General features: G+C 36.2%; 1 pseudogene; it reads right to left on the bottom strand.

Annotated features, from left to right (window-relative positions):
• Positions 1-711: 711 nt before the first annotated feature.
• Positions 712-26,455, bottom strand: part of LOC116878154 — a 69,814-nt pseudogene continuing 44,070 nt past the window's right edge.

Here is a 26,455-nt window from a genome sequence, read left to right as displayed (position 1 = left end):
AGACCAATCAATTGATGGATTTTATTTATCAGTAAAGAAACTGGTCCATTTGCTTCCTTTATTATGCATGGGAGCTTTTAGCCTTCTTGTTAGTGGAAGACAGAGAAACGGTTGGGTGTGAATGTGGACCAAGGTTTAAGATCATGGGAAGTGGACAAGAAGAAGTGGGTCAGTTGACTGGGTTAGTGGGGGCGACTCTGTACATCACCACAAAAGATTTAAGAATTGCAGAAGTATGTTTATGTTCATAAGGGGAAAGCCACCTCCCTCAGTCATTTCCATGTGGGGATGCTTTGACACATCTCAGTAAAAAGGGAAACAAAATTTGCGGTAACACTTGAAAATTAGGTGAGGCCCATGACAGTGCTGAGAGTGTTTGAACTCCATGGAAGCAGCACAGTGAATGTGTGAGGTTGCTTGGCCTCCTACAAAGTTGGGGATCTCACTCGTAGCCTGGTAACTGTTGAAAATTGGATAGACCCAGCATAAAAATAAGAATTTTGCTCCTGGATGATGATATCACAAGGCCAAAGGTAAGTGCTCTGGCCTCTGTCTCTACTTTTAGACCATGTTCCAGTTTCCTAGGATGACGAAATTCTTTTTTTAAATATCTCTGAGCTTGCTTCCAGCACTCATGTGGGTCTCTTCCCAGCACCGCTGAGTGGGCCTGAAGTGGTGGCCAGGAGTGGCTGTTTGTGAGAGGTATGGTAGCTACTTGGACTGGGCTAGAATGTTATCCTTGTGGGAGGCCTCCTGACCACCTTCCCTTGCAGTGGAATTCTGGAATGAAAAGAGAAAGGGGTGAGCCAGGGAGTTGGAGGTCAGAGGCAGAGGCTACTTGATTTTAGGTGCACAACTCCAAAGAGCTAAAGAATTAAAAAATACAAACCTGGCCCTGGAAATAAATGAAGATCCATTTGTTAAGGTTGGAGGGTAGGGAATATTTCATTTAACATTTTGCTAGCTTGATTTGTAATTACCACATTTTAAACATGATTAGGACCTTCATTTTTATTCTTCCAAACCCTTGTATAGATTAGAGTCAATTTTAGTCTATTTTCCCCCAACTTTTTATTTTGAAAAATTTCAAATATATGGAGAAATTGAAAAAAATACTACAAAAAATTCCAAAAATCCAGTATCTTGGTTCATGATTGTTAACATTTTACAAATTTGATTACAAATTTCATTCTCTATTTCTTTTGCATAACCATTTTATATTAAGAGGCAATCATCAAGTGACTTAACCCCTAAATAGTTCATCAGGAAACTCCCCCAAATAATGACAATCTCCTCAATTATAATGCAATTATCTAACCTCAGAAAAATAACACTAATTTCATAATTTTAATGTATAGTCCTTATACACATTACTCAAATTATACTAAAAATATCCTCTTAAGCTATTAAAAACCAAACAAACTAGGAGTCACAAAGCTCACATTGCATTTTTTTGGATCTGGTTCTTTAGATTCTTTTAAGCTAAAACAGTCAACTCACTTCATCCGCTATTACATGGAGTTTTTGAGTCCAGTCAGTTGTTTCTTAGAATGCCCCAAGTTCTGAAATTGTCTGATTATTTCATCATTGTGCCAATTAATTAGCTCCTCTGTCTTCTGTATCCTCAATAAATTGGAAGTTAAATTTGCTCTTGATTAGATTCAAATGAAACACTTTGGCAAAATATTTCATAGGTATGTTGTTCATTTCATATAACATAAAGAGGTATATGATGTGAGATAGCTGCATTATTAAGGATGCTAAATTTGAACATTTGAGTGACTTTCCATGATAAAGTCTTATTTTCCTTTTTAAAATAGTATCTATGGGGTAATACTTTGGCACCATGTGACTCTCTTATTCCTCAATAACCTTTATTGATGATTTTGCCACCATCAATGACCCTTGAGTGAAATACTTACTACAGTTGGGTTGTCAATGGTGATCTTCTCATTCAGTCATTCAGTTTATGTGATTTTAATTCAATAAATTATTATGTTAATTTACCAGTATATTTATGGTCTCTGTTGATCTTCATGCTTCATTCATTCAATCTATATATTTGAACTTGTATCTGAATTCATTTCCTTCTGCCTGAAAAATGCCCATGTGATTTTCTTTAGAGTGCTTTCACTGGTAATAGAATCTCTCCATTTTGTTTCTCTGACAATGTCTTTATTTTGTCTTCATTCTTTTTTCATGGGAGTAGAATTCTAGGTTAACAATTATTTTTCTTTCAGTACTTTTATGTTCTAGATTCCATTGTTTTTTGGTGACCAACAAGCTGCCAATGTTACTGTTGCTCCTCTAGGATCATGTATTATAATCCTCTGTGTATTTTTCAACCTTTGTCTTTTCTCTTTGGTTTTCATCTGTGGTTTGTTTCTCGTTCAGTATTTTGTTTTTAGTCCTGCCTGGAGTATATAAGATCTTTCAGTAGATTTCTTATTTTTCACTGATTTTGGGAAATTCTTGGTCAGTATTCCTTTCAATACTTTCTGCCTCATTTTCTCTTATCTCTTTTTCTGGAATTCCCATTATAATTATGTAAAACATTTTTCGTTGTGATACGTATTCTTAAGCTCTTTTCTCTAATTTTCATTTTTTTTCTCCCTGTTTCAGTATGGCTAATTTATTTGACTTATCTGTCAGTTTGCAAATTCTCTCCATCTGCTTCTAATCTATTTTTAAATCACTACACTGAGTACTTAATTTCCATTATTTTTTTAGTCTTGAATTTCCATATGGATGTCCTCTATTATTTTTTATGACTATTTTTTTATTTCCTATTTAATTTCCTGAACATATTAATCAGTTTTTCCCACCTTGTCTGATACCTCCATTGTCCTATGCATCCATTTCAATTTTGCTGGTTCCCCACCCTCCATCCTTCTGTCTTTGCCAAACATTTTACTCTTACATATCCGATTATATGTTTATTGAGGAACAGACATTTTACAAGACAAATTTTAGAGACTACTTGAGGCTATATGTGATGTTTTTTTCTCCTGAGAGGATTTGTTTTGCTATGGTAGACAGCTTGGCAGGAACATGCTACCTTATTCCACTCAAGAAATGAGATAATTAGAACCTGCCTTTTAGTCCTCATAGGGACTATTTTTAGTTTGCATGTATTTCTAGAATGCATTCCTTTGGTGTTTCTAGAAAATCCTGGAATGTATACTAGATCTCCTCTCTTAGTGTAAAACCTGAACCCTGTTTCCTCTCGCTAGCTCAGTGATTTTGCTGAAAGTTCTTCTCAGCTTCTCAGACTTTTAGCCTTGGCTTTAGGAGTCAGCAGACACACTGAAGAGGAAAGCATTGCCACATCGCAGGCTCACCGGTTTTGCTTATTTCATCTTACCTCAACTCTGCAATTTCTTACTGTATTAATAATTCTCCAATGTTTTCAAATTGATTATTGTATTTTGTCCCATTTTTCAAGTTACACTTGCCATGTGGTTTGACTGAAACAACCTAATCGCTCCCACTGCAAGCAGAGCATCTTTTGAGCACGCCCCTTTTTTTCTCAACAAAATATCCCAGGTTCACCTTATATTTTTGTGAACTCTAGACATGGATTCAGCCATTTTTTTCAAAGACGTAGTTCCTTTTAGAGAAGATTAGCATCTTGAAATCAAGATCTGAGTGCATGTGTGTTTGTTCCTACTAGGGTGCCACTGCTTCTAGGACACTTCAGTAGACAGAGATAGGAAACACAGTTAAAAACCATGAATTCATGTTGATATTTCTAACGCAAATTTAATATCCAGAGTTATTTTTATAACTTCTTTTTATCTTTTTATGTTTTTCCTTTTACACGGAAAATCTTGTTTCCTAGTAACAATATACTCATTTAAATGTTTTATTCCTCCACATCCATAAATAGTTGCAAATTATAATATCAGTATATTATCATTGAAAAAATATAACTATGAATGTTTAAAATTTCTCTGCAATTTCTTTTTTGGTCTGGAGATAATATCCTGTTAAGGATGGATATGTAGAGCACTGTACCTGAAAGTCATTTGAAAGTCATCTGATGTCATACTTTTTTTCTGTGTCATTATGTTATCAATTTGATTCATAGATTTGTTTCTCTTTATTATTAATCTTATGGCTTGTTATCCTTTTTTGCTTTTTATATTTTCATAATATATATAATAATATATTTCTTGGTTTTAAAGTAAAACTAAGTTAAGGTATACTTAAAGAAATATTGATTCCATCCCTATTTGCTCTATCCCATTTCCATACTCAGTAGCAAATTTCATTACTTTCTGGTTTATCTTTTCTGCGTTTTTTAGAAAAATTAGCCAAATATGCAAATAGATAGGTAGATTAATTCTTATTTCAGTTTTATTCTTACACAAAATTTAGTGTCTATATAAAACTCAGAGTATACTAGGGGGACCTGGGTGACTCAGTTAAACATCTGACTCTTGATTTTAGCTCAGGTCATGATTTCAGGGTTGTGAGATTGAGCTCACGTGTCTCGAGCTCCCATGGAGCCTGCTTAAGATTCTCTCTCCTTCTTTCTCTGTCCCCCCACAAAACATAAACAAACAAACAAATAAAACTCAGAGTATACTAACTTTTGTGTAATAATAAACTGATGTGTCTTTCTTTTTATTCACTCAATATTTCCTGTGCGTCCATCTTAGTGCATACAAATTTTCCTTGCTCCTTTTCATGATTCTATAGCATAGAACTACTGTTGCACCACTGTTTATTCAATATATCCCTTGTTAATATCCCTTATTAATTAGAATTAAATAAAATTTTCCTTATCATAAATGGGACCTTATGCGCATGTTGCTAGTCCCTTATATTTACCATTGATGTATAAGAAGTCCTGTTTCTCTATAAATTCACTAACAAAGGGGGTGTTTTCAAACTCTTGGATTTCTGCCAGTCTGAATAATTAACTAATGATATCTCTGTGTAATTCTGAGTTTCTGTTATTTTGAGTGATGTTAACCCTTTAAGGACCATTGGCCTTTTTCTTTTATTTTCTGTGAACAGTTTATTAATGTCTTTCAACTTTAGATACTTAAAATTATTTTCTCTTTTTTAAAACTATAGACATACACGGGCACCTGGGTGGCTCAGTCAGTTAAGCCTCTGCCTTAGGCTCAGGTCATGATCTCAGGGTTCTGGGATCAAGCCCCAAATCGGCCTCTCTGCTCAGCAGGGAGTCTCCTTCTCCCTCTCTTTCTGCCTGCCTCTCTGCCTACTTGAGATCTCTCTCGCTCTGTCAAATAAATAAATAAAGTCTTAAAAAAAAAAAAAGCTATAGACCTACAAAAGAGTTGTGAAGGTAGTGCAGAGTGTTTCCATCTACCTTATGCTTAGCTTCCTACAAGATAGCATTTCACATTACCATGGTACGTTTACTGAAACTAAGAATTTAACCTCGTTACAATACTGTTCATTGAATATAGACTTTTTTCAGATTTTGCCAGTTTTCTTCCTAATATTATTATTTTCCATTTCAAAAGATAATCCAGAATGCCGCATTACATTTAATTGTCATGTCTTCTTAATCTGTTCCAAACTTTAATTGTTTCTGAATTTGTCTTTCTTTTTCATGACCTTGACACTTTTGAAGTATACTGCTTAGGTGCTTTGCTTTGTAAGATGCCTCTTGATCTGAGTTTTTCTGATACTTTCTCATGATTAGACTGGGCTATAAATTTTTGGAAAAATACTTCAGAGCTGAAATGCCTTCTCATTGCATCATATCAACATGACTTATAACTGGTGATGTTAACCTTAATCACTTGGCTAAGGCAGTTTCTTCCAGGTCCGTCTGCTATAAAATTACTCCCCTCCTCTGCCATATGTTAAAAGTGAGTCACAGAGTTCAGCTCACACCCAAGGGAAGGAGAATGACATTTCACCTGTTGGAGGGAAAGTATAAAAGAGTTAGTGGATATATGTTAAAACCACCACAGTAATTGAAAAGGGTTTTTATAGAGATACTTCGCAGATATGAAAATATCCTGTTTCTCCTTATAGCTTTACCCAGTGATTTTTTAATATTTTTCTGTAGCATTTACCACATGGTATTCCAATGCTGATTTTCTATTTTCCCTATTTAATTTACATTCATTATTTGAAATTCTTCTATGAAGAAATTTTGTCTCTTAAACCCCAGTTAGCAATTTATTCAATCATTTCTTTACATTAGTATGGACTCATAGATATTTATTTTAATCGATGGTTTTTAATCCATCATCATTGTTATTTATTGTGTTGCTCAAATTGTTTCAGGCTGTTGAGAGTTCTTTCAGAATGTCTCCTGTATTTTGTATGTGTGTATGTGCATGCTTGTGCAAGTGTGTGTGTGTGTGTGTGTATGTGTTTTACTACCTTACTTTCTAGCACTACAAAATACTTTAGGCTCATCTTATATTTTACCTGCCATGTTCTGTAGACACAAAGAAGTTTCAAAAGCTTTTTTATTTTGAACTCTTTATACGCTTACAAAAGAATTACAAAGATAATGGAGAATTCCTCTTCAGCCTGCACCCAGCTTTTCCTGATGTTAACATCTTATATAACCAATTATTTAAGCAAAAATAGCTATTTCTTCCATCTTTCCTTATCTTTCATGAACATGACACTTTTGAAAAGTACCAGTCAGGTATTTTGTAGAATTAGCCTCAATCTGGGTTTATCTGATACACTCTGTTTAGACTGAGGTTATGTATTTTGGGAAAAAAATACCACAGGGGTGACAAGGTACATTTTTAAAAAACTTCTTTGAGCCCCAGTTTCCTTGTCTGTAAAATGAAATAATACCTAGGTCTGATGTGATAATTAAAGGGGCAATAAAATAATGTGTTCAGCATAAGACTTGATGAATATAAAGGTTTCTATTGATATTAGGTATATAATCATCATTATCATAATTTTTCTGGTATTTTTTTAATCAAAAATTTTTCTTCAACTACTTTTTTAGCTTCTGAAAGAGCAAATGAGAATCCATAACCTGAAATACATATACTTTAGAAAAAGTTTTTTTTAATATCCCAATAATTATCACATTTTAGAATGAAAATATATTCAGTTTATTAAGTTTGTTGTTAGAAAAATCAGTCTTTGTAGTGCCTGGATACCTCAGTTGGTTTAGTGTCCGCCTTTGGCTCAGGTCATGATCTCAGGGTCCTGGGATCGAGCCCAGCATCAATGGGAAGTCTGCTTCTCCCTGCTCAATGGGAAGTCTGCTTCTCCCTCTCCTTCTGCCCCTCTTTCTGCTCATTCTCTCTCTCTGTCTCTCAAATTAATAAACAAATTCTTCAAAAAAGAAGAAAAATCAATCTTTTCATGCAGGTGAGAGATATGAAACCATTCCTCATAGCTTTTGTATCTTTTAATTCTGCATAATTTGTGTTTTAAACTTGATACCTTCTAATATACTTTCACTAAATTGTAATTTTAATATTGTCTAATATCATAATTTATTTAGGGATTTCATTTTTAAATTAAAAAAAATTTGATGAACCTTTAAAAAAATTTCAGTGTAGTTAACATCAGCATTATATTAGTTTCATGTATACAATATAGTGATTCGACAATTCTGTACATTATAGAATGCTCATCATGATATGTGTACTCTCAATCCCCTTCAACTATTTCACCTACCCCTTCTCCCACCTCCCCTCTGTTAACCATCAGTTTGTTCTCTATATTTAAGAGTCCGTTGTTTTGTCTGTTTTTCTGTTCCTTTGTTTTGTTCCTTAAATTCTACATATGAGTGAAATCAATAGTATTTGTCTTTCTGACTGACTTATTTCACTTAGCATTATACCCTCTAGATCCATCCATGTTGTTGCAAACGGCAAGATTTCATCTTTTTATGGCTGAGTAATAGTCCATGGTATACATATACCACCTTTTCTTTATCCATTCATCTGTCAATGGCTACTTGGTTTCTTTCCATACTTTGGCTATTGTAAATAATGCTATAATAAACATAGAGATGCATACCCTTTTTTGAATTAGTGTTTTTTATTCTTTGGGTAAATGCCCAGTAGTGGAATTACTGAATCATATGGTAATTCTATATTTAATTTTTTGAAGACTCTTCATACTGTTTTCCACAGTGGTTGTAGCAGTTTGCCTTTCCACCAACAGTGCATGAGATTTCCTTTTTCTCCATATCCTCACCAACTTGTTTCTTGTGTTGTTTATTTTAGCCATTCTGACAGGTATGAGGTGATATCTCATCTCAGTTTTGATTTGAATTTACTTGATGATGAATGAGGTTGAATATCTTTTCATGTGTCTGTTGGCTATCTGTATGTCTTCTTTGGAGAAATGTCTGTTCACAGGATCCACCCATTTTTAAGTTGGATTGTTTGTTGTTGTTGTTGTTGTTGTTGTTGTTGTTGTTTTGATGTTAAGTTGTATCAGTTCTTTATATTATGCTGGTAACTATTAATATTACTATTGTCTTCATTTCACCATAATTATTTCAACAATTATGTATTGAATATTTTCCTATATTTGTCTCATTCCCTATTCTTGAAGCTACCCTACACATACCTAACAGAGTGATCCATTAAAAACTAAGTATATATTTGATTTATTTGATCAAATTACTCCATTCCTTAAAATCTTCCTACCATATTAAGTGACTATCCATCTATTATAGGGCCAAGTTTAAACCTCTTAATGTGACATCATTTATAACTTGGATCCTGCCTAGTTCTTCAGGTTTATCTCCAACTAATGCTTTGAAAAATTGCTTGCAGGTTCTTATATTAAAGATGTTCTTTCTTCTCTTCATTTAATTTTTATGGTTCTCTCTGCCTGGCTATTTCTCTACAACATCCCACATTTCCCCAACAAAGTTCCATTAATCACTAGAAGCCCTGATAGGAGCAACTTATAAGAAAAAGGCTTGCAAGTATCCAGCAAGAAAGCTATGGCTAAAATTATGGCCAATCATTTACATTCTTGTTGGTTCTACAGCCAGATTTCTGGCAGAGTTAGACCAAAAAATAAAACAAAACAAAAACAAACAACCAAAACCAAAACCAACCACACAAAAAACAACTTGTTTTGATTAAGTTGAAGTTTTTAAAAGAAAACCCATATTAGAAGTTTCTGAACTCTGGTACTCATTCTTGATATTTATTTGAGGAGAGTCAGAAACACAAGCATTAAGTTTTCTTTTGAAAAATTTATCCTCATAGGATTAAAGGAATGGAAGTTCCGAATTTAGGTTTCATAGCATTAATTGCACCCTTTCCTTTAAAGAAAGGTAATTTTGGAACTCAAAGATCATATTCAGAAGGAATAAGATGAAAGTTAGGTTGTGAAATTGTTTTCTATTAATTCAATCCTCAATATTTTTCTCATGCTTTTTGTAAGTTAAAATAAGCTATTTATCTGCTAAAGTTTCTCTTTTTGTCCTGTGTGAGCATGATATTCTCATACTTCCTAGCAATTGCCCAATTATTTTCAAGGGACTTTCAAGTTCACTTAGATGGGAGCCCATGTTTGTTAAAAATGATGACAAGAACTTTAAGTCTCTATGGATAACTGTGGTGCCCTCAAGTGCAATTATAATTTAATAAATTATTAGAGAAATGATGTTTAACATGTGTAGAGTTGAATAGCAATGAGAAATTGACAATAATTTCTGCTTTTTATTAAAACTTCTATGTGCCAATGACTATGCTAGGTGCTTTACATACATAATCTACTTTGATTCTTACAATAGTCCTTCAGATTAACTATTAATATATTCCTGTGGAGAAGAGCCTCAGAGATATTGTCACTTGCCTATTGTTGGCTAGTTAAATATGGATCTTGGATTTAAATCCATATATTCAGTATTTGAAATTCTGTGCTTCTTCCTTACAGAAATCTGTTGTCATAAAAGTAATGAGGTAAGGACAAAAGTGTGGTTGGAATAAAATGATAGAGCAGAGTCCCTCAGTCAACTATCATAATGATTAGAAGTAGATTTCCCAGGATCTACTGAGATCCCCAATTATATTTTAAGGCTCTAGGGTGATTTAGATACATCCTTTCTATGTATTTGAATGCTGTAAGGCATTAAACAATTCCTGAAATGAAGTATTAACAAAACATTTGGATTATATTGTATAGAAAGACAAGGATTCTTGTCCTTGGAGAGGGCAAAAATATAGCCATAGGAGGAGAATTACATGGGAATTCTATAGAAAGAATAAATGAAATTTAAGGCTGGGAAAATAGGTTATGATTTATTAATCTGCTGATTATATTTTTATAATCATAATATTTATTAATCTGATGATTATGATTTATTAATCTTATTTCTCAGAAGTTACTTTGAATGACTTTTGGCTATTTCAAAACATGCACCTCAGATGATTATAATTTACTACAGCTGAAGGTATTCAACAGAATGTGCTACAGGCTATTGGAGGTAATTTCTAAATAGAAGTTTCAGAAATTCAGTATGGTAACTTTGTGTATTTTCTCAAAGGAAGAGGTAGAGTTAACTTGTATAGATTGGACACATGTTTCTTTTTTTTATAGTTTTTTTTTTTTAATTTCTTTTCAGCGTAACAGTATTCATTGTTTTTGTACCTCACCTAGTGCTCCATGCAATACGTGCCCTCCTTAATACCCACCACCTGGCTCCCCTAACCTCCCCCCCACCCCCACCCCCTTCAAAACCCTCAGGTTGTTTTTCAGAGTCCATATTCTCTCATGGTTCACCTCCCCTTCCAGTTTCCCTCAACTCCCTTTTCCTCTCCATCTCCCCATGTCCTCTGTGTTATTTCTTATGCTCCACAAATAAGTGGAACCGTATGATAATTGACTCTCTCTGCTTGACTTACTTCACTCAGCATAATCTCTTCCAGTCCCGTCCATGTTGACACAAAAGTTGGGTATTCATCCTTTCTGATGGAGGCATAATACTCCATAGGATATATGGACCACATCTTCCTTATCCATTCGTCCGTTGAAGGGCATCTTGGATCTTTCCACAGTTTGGCGACCGTGGCCATTGCTGCTATGAACATTGGGGTACAGATGGCCCTTCTTTTCACTACATCTGTATCTTTGGGGTAAATACCCAGTAATGCAATTGCAGGGTCATAGGGAAGCTCTATTTTTAATTTCTTGAGGAATCTCCACACTGTTCTCCAAAGTGGCTGCACCAACTTGCATTCCCACCAACAGTGTAAGAGGGTTCCCCTTTCTCCACATCCTCTCCAACACACGTTGTTTCCTGTCTTGCTAATTTTGGCCATTCTAACTGGTGTAAGGTGGCATCTCAATGTGGTTTTAATTTGAATCTCCCTGATGGCTAGTGATGATGAACATTTTTTCATGTGTCTGATAGCCATTTGTATGTCTTCATTGGAGAAGTGTCTGTTCATGTCTTCTACCCATTTTTTGACATGATTATCTGTTTTGTGTGTGTTGAGTTTGAGAAGTTCTTTATAGATCCTGGATATCAACCTTTTGTCTATACTGTTATTTGCAAATATCTTCTCCCATTCTGTGGGTTGCCTCTTTGTTTTGTTGACTGTTTCCTTTGCTGTGCAGAAGCTTTTGATCTTGATGAAGTCCCAAAAGTTCATTTTTGCTTTTGTTTCCTTTGTCTTTGGAGACATATCTTGAAAGAAGTTGCTGTGGCTGATATCGAAGAGGTTACTGCCTATATTCTCCTCTAGGATTCTGATGGATTCCTGCTGACACATGTTTCAAAAGACCTTTCCTTTTTAAAAAGATGTCATTAGTTCTTTATTTCAGTAGGTTTTAATAAACAATATACATCTTATATATCTCTTCCTCAGAAAGCTTATTAAAAGATCAGAGGCAGGGTACCTGGGTGGCTCAGTGGGTTAAAGCCTCTGCCTTCAGCTCAGGTAAGGATCTCAGGACCCTGGGATTGAGCCCCACATCGGGCTCTCTGCTTGGCAGGGAGTCTGCTTCCCCCTCTTTCTCTGCCTGCCTCTCTGCTTACTTGTGATCTCTGTCTGTCAAATAAATAAATAAAATCTTAAAAAAAAAAAAAAAAGATCAGAGGCAGAAAACAATCATAGGCAGGCTTTTTCCCCCTACTGTATTTTAACTGGGAAAATAATCTCAAAAAAAAAAAAAAAAGGGAAATATAAAATATCTTGCAGCAATTCTGAGAACCTCCAGTTCCATCTTATAACTTCTCAGATAAAAGTTACTTACTTACAGAGTTCATATACTGAAACTTTAAAAATCAAGTTATGCATATTAGAATGTCCTATAGTAACATGGATGGTGGCTCATTGGGTTGAAGTCTGAGAACTGTCTACAAAATACATTCTAGAGACATCCAGGGGAACCTGTCCTGTGTGGGAGTGGCACCCAGAGACATCTGGGGAAATTGGCCTATGAGGAAGCTCATCAAAGCTACATATAGTACAGTGGATACAAGAGAAAGCCAGAGTGCCTTAGTAGACTTTCTGGCGGAAGTCTTGTCCAGGAAACTACCATGCCTAAATCAAAGAGACATCACATTTTGATAATTTATCTTCAGAAAAATTTGGTTTGACATTTTTGTCTTTTATACTATTTATTTTCCAGATGGTTCCAACTCTCCTTTAGTCTTTAGTTCACATTTTTCTTCTTCAGCATCTGCCTAGAAATAGGTACTCATAAATCCATATATGAGGGATGGTGTTTACTTTGCGATGACCCCAAAATATGCCAACTGCATGACCATCCCAGCCACCATTCCTACATTTCTGATATTTCTGGGTAGAGAGGCAGTGGTCACTCTTTGAAGAGAAAATGCATGGTATTTGGAAAACTTTTTTAAAAAACTTGGCAGTCATCTTATTTATAAGAAAGTTAATGACTTCGTTTTGCAAAAGAACCTGTTTTGGCTCTTCTAGTTCAGTGTGCTTTTTGGCATGCACTCTCTTCAGATTTTCTACCTGCTGAGTCATTTCAACTGCTTTACTAATCTAGCTTTCCTGATTAATAGCTCCCAATATCTAAGCCCTCCTGGCTATTCTTGACATACAGTGGCTAAAGAACGTTATATTCTTCTCCAGCTTCTTAATTTTCTCCTAAGTCTGGCTGTCATCATCACAGGGTGGTGTTAAAGACTCTAACAGCTTTACACAGATATGTCTTTCTTCAAATTTTCTTCTGCCAAGTCACAGGACCTTTTTTTAAACTACATAATTTTTTTTTCAAGGTAAACCAGTTGCTTTAAATCCCAACAATGATCTAAGAAATTCAGCTTTTACCTTCTTCTCATTAGAAATGTTGTCACTAAGCTTTTCCTATTTTTTTTTATTAGTGTATAATGTATTATTTGCCCTAGGGGTGCCGGTCTGTGAATCATTAGGCTTACACATTTCACAGCACTCACCATAGCACATACCCTCCCCAATGTCCATAACCCAATCAACCTACCCCTCCCTCCCCACTACCCAGAAATCCTGTTTCATGAGATTAAGGGTCTCTTATGTTTGTCTCCCTCCCAATCCCATCTTGTTTCATTTTTTCCTTCCCTACCCCCATGACCCCGACCCTGCCTCTCAAATTCCTCATATCAGAGAGATCATATGATAATTGTCTTTCTCTGATTGACTTACTTCTCTCAGAATAATACCCCTTAGTTCCATCCACATCATTGCAAATGGTAAGATTTTGTTTCCTTTGATGGCTGCATAGTATTCCATTGTATATATATACCACATCTTCTTTATCCATTCATCTCTTGATGGACATCTAGGTTCTTTCTATAGTTTGGCTATTATGGACATTGCTGCTATAAACATTCAGGTGCACGTGCCCCTTCACATTACAACATTTGTATCTTTAGGGTAAATACCCACTAGTGCAATTGCTGGGTCGTAGGGTAGCTCTATTTTCAACTTTTTGAGGAACCTCCACTCTGTTTCACTCTGTTTTCCAGAGTGGCTGCACCAGCCTGCATTCCCACCAATAGTGTAGGAGGGTTCCCCTTTCTCTGCATTCTTGCCAACATCTGTCATTTCCTGACTTGTTAATTTTAACCATTCTGACTGGTGTGAGGTGGTATCTCATTGTGGTTTTGATTTGTATTTCCCTGATGCTGAGTGATGTGGAGCACTTTTTCATGTGTCTGTTGGTCATCTGGATGTCTTCTTTGCAGAAATGTCTGTTCATGTCCTCTGCCCATTTCTTGATTGGATTATTTGTTCTTTGGGTGTTATACTGAGAAATTCTTTATAGATTTTTGATACTAGCCCTTTACTTGATATGTCATTTGTGAATATCTTCTCCTATTCTGTCAATTATCTTTTGGTTTTGTTGACTTACCTTTGCTGTGCAAAAGCTTTTTATCTCGATGAAGTCCCAATAGTTCACTTTTGACCTTGCTTCCCTTGCCTTTAGCAATGTTCCTAGGAAGAAAAAGTTGCTGCAGCTGAGGTCACAGAAGCTGCTGTCTGTATTATCCTCAAGGATTTTGATGGGTTCCTGTCTCACATTGAGATCTTTCATCCAATTTAAGTCTATTTTTGTGTGTGGTGTAAAGAAATGATCCAGTTTCATTCTTCTGCATGTGGCTGTCCAATTTTCCCAACACCGTTTGTTGAAGAGACTGTCTTTTTTCTTTTTAAAGATTTTACTTATTTATTTGACCAGACAGAGATCACAAGTAGGCAGAGAGGCAGGCAGAGAGAAAGGGGGAGGCACCCTCCCTGCTGAGTAGAGAGCCCAATGCGGGGCTTGATCCCAGGACCCCGAGATCATGACCTGAGATGAAGGCAGAGGCTTTAACCCACTGAGTCATCCAGGAGCCCTGAAACTGTTTTGTTTTTGTTTTTGTTTTTTTTTCCATTAGACATTCCTTCTTGCTTTGTTGAAGATTAGTTGACCATAGAATTGAGGGTCTATTTCTGGGCTCTCTATTCTGTTCCATTGATCTATGTGCCTGTTTTTATGACAGTACCATACTGTCTTGATGATTACAGCTTTGTAATACAGCTTGAACTCTGGAATTGTGATGCCACCTACTTTGGTTTTATTTTTCAACATCCCTCTGGCTATTCATGGTCTTTTTTTGGCTTCATAAACATTTTAGGATTATTTGTTCCATTTCTTTGAAAAAAGTTGATGGCATTTTGATAGGGATTGCATTAAATGTGTAGATTGCTTTCGGTAGCATAGACATTTTCACAATATTTGTTCTTCCAATCCATGAGCTTTTCCAATTCTTTGTGTCTTCCTCCATTTTTTTTATGAGTACTTTATAGTTTTCTGAGTATGGATTCTTTGCCTCTTTGGTTAGGTTTATTCTTAGGTATCTTATGGTTTTGGGTACAATTGTAAATGGGATCGACTCCTTAATTTCTCTTTCTTCTTTCTTGCTGTTGTTGTATAGAAAATGCAACTAATTTCTGTGCCTTGATTTTATATCCTGACACTTTACTGAATTCCTGTACAAGCTCTAGCAGTTTTGGAGTGGAGTCTTTTGGGTTTTCCACATAAAGTGTCATATCATCTGTAAAGAGTGAGAGTTTGACTTCTTTGACAATTTGGATGCCTTTTATTTCTTATTGTTTTCTGATTGCTGAGGCTAGAACTTCTAGTATTATGTTGAATAGCAGTGGTGATGGTGGACATCCCTGCTGTGTTCCTGACCTTAGGGGAAAAGCTTTCAGTTTTTCCCCATTGAGAATGATATTTGCTGTGAGTTTTTCATAGATGGCTTTTATGATATTGGGGTATGTACCCTCTATCCCTACACTGTGAAGAGTTTTGATCAAGAAAGGATACTGTACTTTGTCAAATGCTTTTTCAGCATCTACTGAGAGTATCATATGGTTCTTGTTCTTTCTTTTATTATTATATTGTATCACATTGATTGATTTGCAGATGTTGAACCAAACTTGAAGCCCAGGAATAAATCCCACTTGGTCATGGTGAATAATCCTTTTAATGCACTATTGGATCCTATTGGCTAGTATTTTGGTGAGAATTTTTGCATCCGTGTTCATCAAGGATATTGGTCTGTAATTCTCCTTTTTGATGGAGTCTTTGTCTGGGTTTGGGATCAAGGTAATACTGGCTCATAAAATGAGTTGGGAAGTTTTCTTTCTATTTCTTTCTTTTTTTTTTAAACAGTTTCAGGAGAATAGGTATTAATTCTTCTTTAAATGTTTGGTAGAATTCCCTTGAGAAGCCATCTGGCCCTGGGCTCTTTATTGGGAGATTTTTGTTGACTGCTTCAATATCCTTACTGGATATGGGTCTGTGATGTTTTCTATTTCTTTATGGTTCAGTTTTGGTAGTTTATATGTCTCTAGAAATGCATCCATTTCTTCCAGATTGCCTAATTTGCTGGTGTGTAGTTGTTCATAATGTATTCTTATAGTTGTTTGTACTTTTTTGGTGTTGGTTAGGATCTCTTCTCTTTCATTCATGATTTTATTAATTTGGGTCTTTTCTCTTCTCTTTTTGATATATCTGGCCAGGGGTTTATCAGTCTTATTAATTTTTTCAAAGAACAAGCTCCTAGTCTTGTTGATTTATTCACCTGTTCTTTGGGTTTCTATTTTATTGATTTCTGCTCTGATCTTTATTATTTCTCTTCTCCTGCTGGGTTTGGACTTTCTTTGCTGTTCTTTCTCTAGCTCTTTCAGGGGTAGGGTTAGGTTGTGTACTTGAGACCTTTCTTGTTTCTTGAGAAAGGCTGTATTGCTATATACTCTCCTCTCAGTACTGCCTTTGCTGTGTCCCAAATATTTTGAATACTTGTGTTTTCATTTTCATTTGTTTCCATGAATTTTTAAAATTCTTCTTTAATTCCCTGGTTGACCCATTTATTCTTTAGTAGGATGCTCTTTAGCCTCCATGTATTTGAGTTCTTTCCAACATCCCTCTTGTGACTGAGTTCTAGCTTCAGAGAATTATGGTCTGAAAATATGCAGGGAATGATCCCAATCTTTTGGTACCAGTTGAGACCTGATTTGTGATCCAGGATGTGATCTATTCTGGAGAATATTCCATGTGCACTAGAGAAGAATGTGTATTCTGTTGCTTTGGGATAGAATATTCTAAATATATCTCTGATGTCCATCTGGTCTAGTGTATCGTTTAAAGCCTTTATTTCCTTGTTGATCTTTTGCTTTATTTCAGTGAAAGGCTGTTAAAGTCCCCTACTATTATTGTATTATTTTCAATGCATTTCTTTGATTTTGTTATTAATTGGTTTATATAATTGGCTGCTCCCATGTTAGGGACATAGATATCTAAAATTGTTAGATCTTCTTGTTGGATAGAACCTTTAAGTATGATATAGGGTCCTTCCTCATCTCTTATTATAGTTTTTGGCTTAAAATCTAATTTATCTGATATAAGGATTGCCACCCCAGCTTTCTTTTGATGTCTATTAGCGTGGTAAATTGTTTTCCACCATCTCTCTCTAAATCTGGAGGTGTCTTTGGGTCTAAGATGAGTTTCTTGTAGACAGCATATTGATGGTTCTTGTGTTTTTGTTTTTGTTTTTTCCATTCTGATATCCTGTGTCTTTTGATTGGGGCATTTAGCCCATTTACATTCAGGGTAGCTATTGAAAGATATAAACTTAGTGTCAATGTATTGCCTGTAAGGTGACTATTACTGTATACTGTCTCTGTTCCTTTTTGGTCTGTTACTTTTAGGCTATTTCTTTGTTTAGAGGACCCCTTTCAATATTTCCTGTAGGGCTGGTTTGGTGTTTGCAAATTCTTTTAATTTTTGTTTGTCCTGGAAGGTTTTTGTTTTGTTTTGTTTTGTTTTTTGTTTTTTGTTTTTTTTAAATCTCTCCTTCTATTGTCAATGACAGCCTAGCTGGAAATAGTATTCTTGACTCTATATTTTTCTCATTTAGTTCTCTGAATACATCATGCCAGTCTTTTCTGCCCTGTTGGGTCTCTGTGGATAGGTCTGCTGCCAATCTAATATTTGTACCATTGTATTTTACAGACCCCTTGTCCGGAGCTGCTTTTAGGATTTTCTCTTTGTCACAAAGACTCATAAGTTTTACTATTAGATGGTGGGGTGTGGACCTATTTTTGTTTATTTTGAGGGGTGTTCTCTGTGCCTCCTGGATTTTTATGCTTGTTCCCTTTGCCATATTAGGGAAATTCTACTATGATTTGCTCCAATGTACCTTCTGCCCCTCTCTCTTTCTTCTTCTTCTGGGATCCCAAATATTCTAATATTGTTACATCTTAGGTGTCACTTATCTCTTGAATTCTCCCCTCACGGTTACATAGACAAACTCATGTTTGTCTCTCTTTATCTGAGCTTCTTTGTTCTCCATTATTTGGTCTTCTATATCACTAATTATCTCTTCTGCCTCATTTATCCTAGCACTGAGAGCCTCCATTTTTGATTGCACCTTGTTAAAAGCTTTTTAAAATTTCAACTTAGTTAGATTTTAGTTCTTTTATTTCTCCAGAAAGGCATTTTGTTTCTCCAAAAAGGGATTCTCTAATATCTTCCATGCTGTTTTTGAACCCAGCTAGCAACTTGATAATCATCATTCTGAACTCTCGTTCTGACATATTATTAATGTCCATATTGATTAGGTCCCTAGCCATTGGTACTGCCTCTTGTTCTTTTTTTTTTTTTTTTTGTGGTGAGTTTTTCCACCTTGTCATTTTATCCAGATAAGAATAGATGAATGAGAGAACAAAATACTAAAAGGGTGGCAAAGACCCCAGAAAAAAATACGCTAACCAAATCAGAAGAGACCCAAAACCATATATATATATATATATATATATATATATATATATATATATATAAATAAACACACACATATAGATTGGGGAATAGAACAGAGCCATACACTTGATTTTGGGTGTATTCTGGTCTCTTAGAAGAAAATACCTCCCTAGATTTTAAAGAAAGAAAAACTTATACAGATACAAAAATAAGGGTAAACACAATGAAGTGATGGAATATGACTGTAAAGATGAAAACTAAAAAGATTCTAAAAAAGGAATTGATAAGATAAGAAGTTGGCTAAAAAAAGAAAAAAAAAGAAGAAAGAATGTGATCAGGCTGAAGAGTAGAACAAAGCCACATACTAGATTTAAGGTATATTTTGCTCTATTAAAAGAAACTGTATCCCAAATTTTTTTTTAAGATTTTTATTTATTTATTTGACAGTCAGAGATCATGAGTAGGCAGAGAGGCAGGCAGAGAGAGAGTAATGGAAGGAGGCTCCCTGCTGAGCAGAGAGCCTGATGGGGGCTTGATCCCACCACCCTGGGATCATGACCTGAGCCGAAGGCAGAGGCTTTAACCCACTGAGCCACCCAGGTGCCCCTGTACCCCAAAATTTTAAAGAAAAAAAAAAAAAACCTATATGTATACAAAAAATAAGGTCAAATACAATGAGGGGATGAAATATGACTATAATGATGAAAATTTTAAAAGATTTTTTTAAAAAAAAGTATTGGTAAAATAGTTTAAAAATGTTAAAATAGGAAAGAGGAAAATAAAAAAAATATAATAAGAAAAATTTAAAAAGTTAAAAAATTTAACTTTGAAAGACTAAACAATCATGGGGAAAAAAGCCATGAATTTTATGTGTTGCTTTCCCCTAGCTCTGGGGTTCCACAGTTCTCATTGGTTAGTGAACTTGGTCTTGGGTGGATGTTCTTGCTGATCTTCTGTGGGAAGGTCCTCTTGCAGTGATTCTCAGATGTCTTTGCCCAAGGCAGAATTGCACTGCCAGGGGCCAGAAATTGGCTTGGGTTCACTCTTGGTAGTTTTTATTCCCTGAATGATTTCTGTACAGCTTTGGAGGATGGGAATGAAAATGGTGGCCTCCCAATATCCGGCCCTGTAGGAGCCATACACTCAGGGCCACACTCCTCAATGTGCCCTCAGACAAAAGCAGTCAATCCCTCCCATCTCCCTGGTCTCCAGCTACACTCTGAACTAACGCAACCTCTGACTGAGCATTTCTATCTCTGGTGCATGGCCCCACATGGAACCTTCAAACCCAGCAGATTCCTGCAGTGTGCTCTCACACTGTTCCTCCCACATGAGGAAGGAGGGGGGTTTCTCCGTATCTGCCACTTGTAGGGTCCCTGCTTGAAGAACAGTGGCCCAACTGTGACTTGGATCATGGTTTAAGGTAATCCCAAATTGGTAAGGTAATCCCAACTAATCCCACTCCTTGGCTCCTTCTCTGTAGTTGGCTTCCCTGCTCCAATACCTGGGAGCTCTGCCACAGTCAGGCACCCTAGGTCTTTCTGTGTCCCTATGGGTCCTGAGATCACACTGTCCCTGCAATGGCTCTCCCTGCACCCTCTCCCCACTTAGCCTCTCGAGTGACATCCCTCAGTGGAACAAACTTCTAAAAGTTCCGATTTTGTGCTACACTGCTCTCTCACTTGCCAGGAGTCACCCCTCCACCTCACAGGCTACCTTCCCATCACTTCAGATTCACTTCTCTGCATGTCCTACCTTCTGGAAAGTGGCTGATTTTTTTTTTTTTTCCTCCTAGAACTGCTGCTCTTCTTCTTTTCTATCTCCTGTTGAGTTTGTAGGTGTTCAGAATGGTTTGATAACTATGTAGCTGAACTCCTGGGACCTGATGATATTTCAGTCTCCTACTCTTCCACCATCTTGCTTCCTCTGAGCTGCCATAAGGGACTCTTAAACATCAACTTTTCCTATTTTTAAAATATGTTTAAAATAGTCACATAATTTCATGTTAAAAATGAATTATTAGGTCTTAATTTATAATTTAAAATGTGTCGCTTACAGTATAAAATAACAACATAAGACTGAATAGTCAACTAAAAGGAAATAACAGATATTTGGCATTATAATTAAGGGATAGTAAACATGTTTCAGAATACATGGTTTTAGTCTCTATATATCTAATAATTTAAAGTATATAAGGTATGATTTGTAAGATCTCAGGTCTGGGAGACTTTTTACCCTTTAATCCTACTGTGAAATTTTTTAGTCGAAAATCATTTGAAATATCATTGTAAGAGATGAGACAATGTGTGATGAAACAGTCCACTAATGGAAATCTCATTGTTTCATGAGAAACCCGCTCAATCTCGATACAATTCAGATATAAAAACATTTCTTCTTTTGAGATGGAATCTGCTCTCTTCTGGTTACTACTCATTGTCCTCTGTTCAATTCTGTAAGACCCTACAAACCAGATCATCTCCTTTTGTCACATTCCAACCATCAGAGGTCTGGTGCCAAAATGTTCATCCCTCTTTAAACTAATTATCTCCATTCTTTTTATTAGTCTTCATATAGCATTATTTCATGTCACCTTAGCATCCAGGATGTGCTCTCTTATAACAATTCTAGTTTCTCTATATCTCTCTTAAATGTGTGTATCCACAAGCATTTTGAAATTCGACAGTGTATATACTTCTCCTCATATGGTGTCATACTGATACAGTATAATGTAGTAAAAGGACTCCTCATTAGTGTATATAGGATAATTTTTTATCATTTCTCCATTGATGTCTCTCTTCCCTGTTGGACTCTTAGATCTTTGGGGTAAGGGAATAGATCTGTCTTGGTCATCATTGTATTTTCCATGCTTAGCATAGTGCCTGTCTGATGCAGTGTTCTGTAAGTATTCATTAACTGAATGAATGGATGGATGGACACATGTTAAGGTCTGTGGCATCATTTTTATTTTAATTCAATAATAAATTATTTACCTATAGTTTCAGCAGGGCTCTGATACAAACTGGTTTATGATAGTATCTCATAACTATTTCCTTCAAGACCTATCAAATCTTTCTAGCATGACTTTTTACAAAGGAGAAACATTATACATCAAGAGGACATATCATAGAGGATAAGGTGATTCTGTGATTTCGACCTGTGGAGTATCCAAGTTAATGATGTCTATTTTTTTCTTGTGAATTCTTTTATTAAGATCACATTTTGGAAAGTGGTGAGGTGTTAGGCAATTATTGATCTGAAATAAGCTTGATAATAACATGCCTTCAACATTTTAATCAAGATTATGGATCAAGAGATTTATGACAGCCTGATTAATATGCAAATAGAATGGATTTGGAGAATACTATGAACACTCTGGAATCTCAATTCAAATCGATCTTAGCAGATTGAAATTGTGACGCAGCATCCTTATTTTTCACCAAAGGCACAGAAAAGATATAAGAATAAGCCATAAATGACAGTCAGACTTGGAAATAAGAGTTTGTAGCAGACCAGAAGTCATGAGGCAAGGAAAAGAAGGGGAGCAGATCGGTCACTGCATTAGGCAGCTTGGTCTTCAGCAGTAAGCTCTGGGAGCTACTGCAGAAGGTATTGAAGGACCTCTCTGGGAGAATCTCATTCCATAAAGCAGCACAGGATCAAACAACTGAAAAAGATATATAAAAGCCTACAAAGGTTTTGCTAATGCTGAAAGGAGAAGAAATGCTATGTTAGGCTGCATTAATAGAATAGGGAGGCGGTAGTTCAGTTTTCTATTGTTTGGAGTTTTATGTTCCATACCAGATGCCATTATTTTAAAAGCAAGATTGAAAAACAATATATCCCAAAGAATAGCTGAGATGGAGAGGATATTTTGGATTTTATCAGTCAAAGAAGTACTAAGGAAATTAGAATAATGGTTCTTAAATTGACATGTACTTCAGTCTTTGAGTTTTTTAGTATGTATACAGATATCCCTACTCCTAAGGATTCTTTTTTTTTTTTTATGATTATATTTATTTATTTAACAGACAGAGATCACAAGTAGGCAGAGAAGCAGACAGAGAGAGAAGGGGAAGCAGGCTCCCTGCTGAGCAGAGAGCCCAATGCAGGGCTCGATCCCAGGGTCCTGGGATCATGACCTAAGCCAAAGGCAGAGGCTTTAACCCACTGAGCCACCGAGGCACCCAACTCCTAAGGATTCCTATTCCTTAGATCTGGAATAAGAAGATGATACACATTTTTTTTTTTTTGAAGTTTCACAGGAGGTTCAAAGCTTATCTCTTGTTGAGAATCATCAAATTAGAAATAGTTTGGAGAAGAAAGTTAAGTGGGATATGATTGTCTACAATTGCAAAGATGGCAGTTTTATTTCCTGAATCCCCTGGGAAACCAGATGATGAATTTCCACCTGGGGTCTTTTATTATATCCAGAACTGACAACTCAGCAGTTGTGGTCGAGGAGAGTTCTCTTTAGGTAACTCTGTCAGTGGAGTGGCTGCCTAAAATGGATATTGCTGACACAGAATCACTGTGCTGCTTTTCCCTTATATTCTACAATCATCTTCTGAGAATGGATTTTCTTATCTCCTTTCTCTTCCTCCTTCAACACTCATCTTATACCATTGGAACCCCAGCCTTGAAGGGTGAGATGACTTCTGGACTAGAAGTGGGGTCTGACTTTAGATTATACTGGTTCATAATTCAGCAAAGATATTAAATTCAGTGACTCTTTAATTAAAGTCTTTAATAACTCTCTTTTTCTCTCTTTCTCCCTCCTCCCACCTCCCACCTCTTTTCTCATTATTGCCTCAATATCAGTTTTCCAAATAGGCTTTAATCATTCCAAAAGAGTTGCCACTCTTTTGTCCTGCCATCTTGGTCATTGTGCTTGAAAAGTAAGATAAAAATCTGCTTTGAAAAACTCTGCAAGACTTCCTTTTTAGGTAGGTAGAGTTAGTCACCCATGTCCATAACTTCTTTACTCTTCTCTCTGATCACTATGCTTTACTCTGCTAATTTGGTAATTCATGCCTAACTAGAAGATTTTTCTAGTTTTGTTTGTGGTTATCTGACTTTGAAAAAGAAGATAGGTAAAGCAGGCTCAGCTGTATTGATTATCTCCTCTCAGATCTTCTCCCCTTGGAAGAAGAAAGGCAGAGGTCATATCAAGTTTAATTTAGAACATGAGTATGGTTTGGCTTACAAAACATACCATAGTCCAAACATAATTATACTCTAGTATTTGAGACCTGTCTAGAAAAGGTTTTCTTTGCTTGAATACTGCCAAGGTTTGTCTTTTTAGGTAAGCTACATCAGTTGAGATAGTAACGCAAAAACCCTGGGAGAAATGGATTGCTTGTATTTGGTCTGTTTCTCACAGAGAGAAACAGGGTCAGAGGAAGTTTGGAGGTGGAATGGACTCCTCAGATTTTGTGTCTTTGGAGGAGACTTTGAGACCCCACTGTAACCTGTCACTTCCCCTAAAAGGACAAGACATACATGAAAATAAAGGCTCAGTGCAGTCAACTAGTTGCCCAAAGAATCTTTCATGTACCTCCTGTCATCAGACCAACCATCCTAAGGAAGAAGGAATGCCTGGCCACCCACTCTGGGACCAGAGATATAAGAATAGGGAAGCAGATATCTGGCTACTCTATCTTTTCCTTGTTTTTCTGCAGCAAAGAGGGATATAGTCCTTTCTCACCACTCCCCTTCTTTATTTTAGAGTACAAAGGATATTTTTTTATATATATAATCCAGTACTTAATTCCTCAAGCTGCAAACTAGCCTCCTGCACTTTCCTTTAAGAAAGGTGCTAATAGCAGTTTTTCCCATCTCAGGATGAATTTAAGACACAACAGGTACTTCTCTCAGGCATGTTTACATATTAAACCTCTCATTAAAAAAAAAATAAAACTTAGACTTTTATTAAAGAAATTGAAGGCATGGTGGACTCAGATGGGGCTAGTGGGAGCATGGGGTATATTATGGAAACTATGGTTGTCTAAGGCTTCTACATTCATATCAAGAGACAGAAGCAATACCAAGCCTTAAGGATGGCACCCAGCAGACTCCTACCTTAAAAATCCCTACGACTCCGGGTTGCCTGAGTGGCTCAGTGGGTTAAAGCCTCTGCCTTCGGCTCAGGTCATGATCCCAGGGTCCTGGGATGGAGCCCCACATGGGGCTCTCTGCTCTGCGGGGAGCCTGCTTCCTCCTCTCTCTCTGCCTGCATCTCTGCCTACTTGTGATCTCTGTGTGTCAAATAAATAAATAAAATCTTTAAAAAAAAATCTCTATCACTCCTGATCTTTTTCCATTTACATTTCCTGATACATGTAACAGTCCCTTAAAAGCATGTAGGGATCTGCTACCACATCTACCATTTGATCATCTACCACTAGCTCCATTTCTCTATTGGAAATCTCACCCTGACAAATCTATCTCATTACTTCCAAATGATTGACAGAGGCCTTTCAGATCAGTGAGGTCAGAGTAAATAGTGATCTGGGGTTTAGGTCTTAAAGTCAGAGAAACCTAGGCTTGAATCCTAACCCCTACACTGATTAAGACAACCTAGGACAAGTTACTTAACCTCCCTGATTCCCAGATTCTTTACCTATAAAAAGGAGATAGTGATGCTCAGCCTACAAGGGATGAGACATTAATTGCCTGCTTTAGAGTAGGCAGCAAATAAATGATGGCGAATATTTTGATGGTTGCCTTACTTCCTAAACTGATGTTCTGTTTGCTCCCTCTCTTCTCATTACTAAAGCCAAGGCATTAAAAGTCATAGTAATAAGGACTCTAACAGTTTCTTATCCTTATTTTCATAGCAAATCCAAAAATTAAGATTTGGATTCTAAATATAATTCACATTTACCCCCACTGTCCCACCAGAAAGAAATACCTTACCATTTTTCAATTTCAATCCTTCTATTCTCTTTTCTTATTTAAACTTTTTTCCCCCACAATGAATACCATAAAAAAATCTAACTCTGATATAGAGCTGGAAAAGGTAATTTTAGGGGATGATTTAAGTTGGAAACACATTTGTTTATAGCACTCACATTATCCCAGGGCATCCTGGACAGAATGAGTGTTGCCTCAGGCTACTAGCTTCTCAGGTACTCATTAATCCTGAAGAAAGCTTCAGGTTGAGGCCATTACCACTTAATTACAGTTTGTGATTACTGGCACATTCTTTAGTGACCTTATTCTATGTGCTGGCCTGTCTGTTCACTAGAGAATCCATGCAGCTGGAAATTTTGGCTGACTAGAAAGTATAAATGGGGATTTTGGGAGGGGGGCTTGAATTGAAACCATTCTTGCTGAAATGTCAACACATTTTTCTCCCATCTGGATATGGTTAATCACAGTGCTTGCTTTGATATACTTTTTTCATAAGCTGTGCTTTTGAGGTGTGCCTGAACTTATCAAAATGTTATTTTAAAGCAGAGGTTTGAGCAGAAGTGCTTGTCTATCATTATTTACTCTTTGTGGGCATAACAGGGGAGGTTTCTTATGAACACTTCAGCATATTAGAGCTTGCAATGTAGGGACCATGTCAGGGACATTTCTTCCTATGTAGAAACTGAAAGGAATTTTAATTCCATGATTCCTCTAAGAATAATGTGCTCTAAAATCATAGGGAAGGAGGCCTAATCTAGTAGCAAAGAGTACTTGGCTAGGAACAGAAAATCTGGCTGGCTTCTATGCTTAATTATAACTGATTTTTGGGCAAAAT

The sequence above is a fragment of the Lontra canadensis genome, unplaced genomic scaffold, assembly GCF_010015895.1.
Source record: "Lontra canadensis isolate GAN:19392208 unplaced genomic scaffold, GSC_riverotter_1.0 scaffold56, whole genome shotgun sequence".
Lineage (NCBI taxonomy): Eukaryota > Metazoa > Chordata > Mammalia > Carnivora > Mustelidae > Lontra > Lontra canadensis.
Note: the sequence above shows the minus strand (reverse complement) of the source record. Positions and strands in the feature narration are given on the sequence as shown.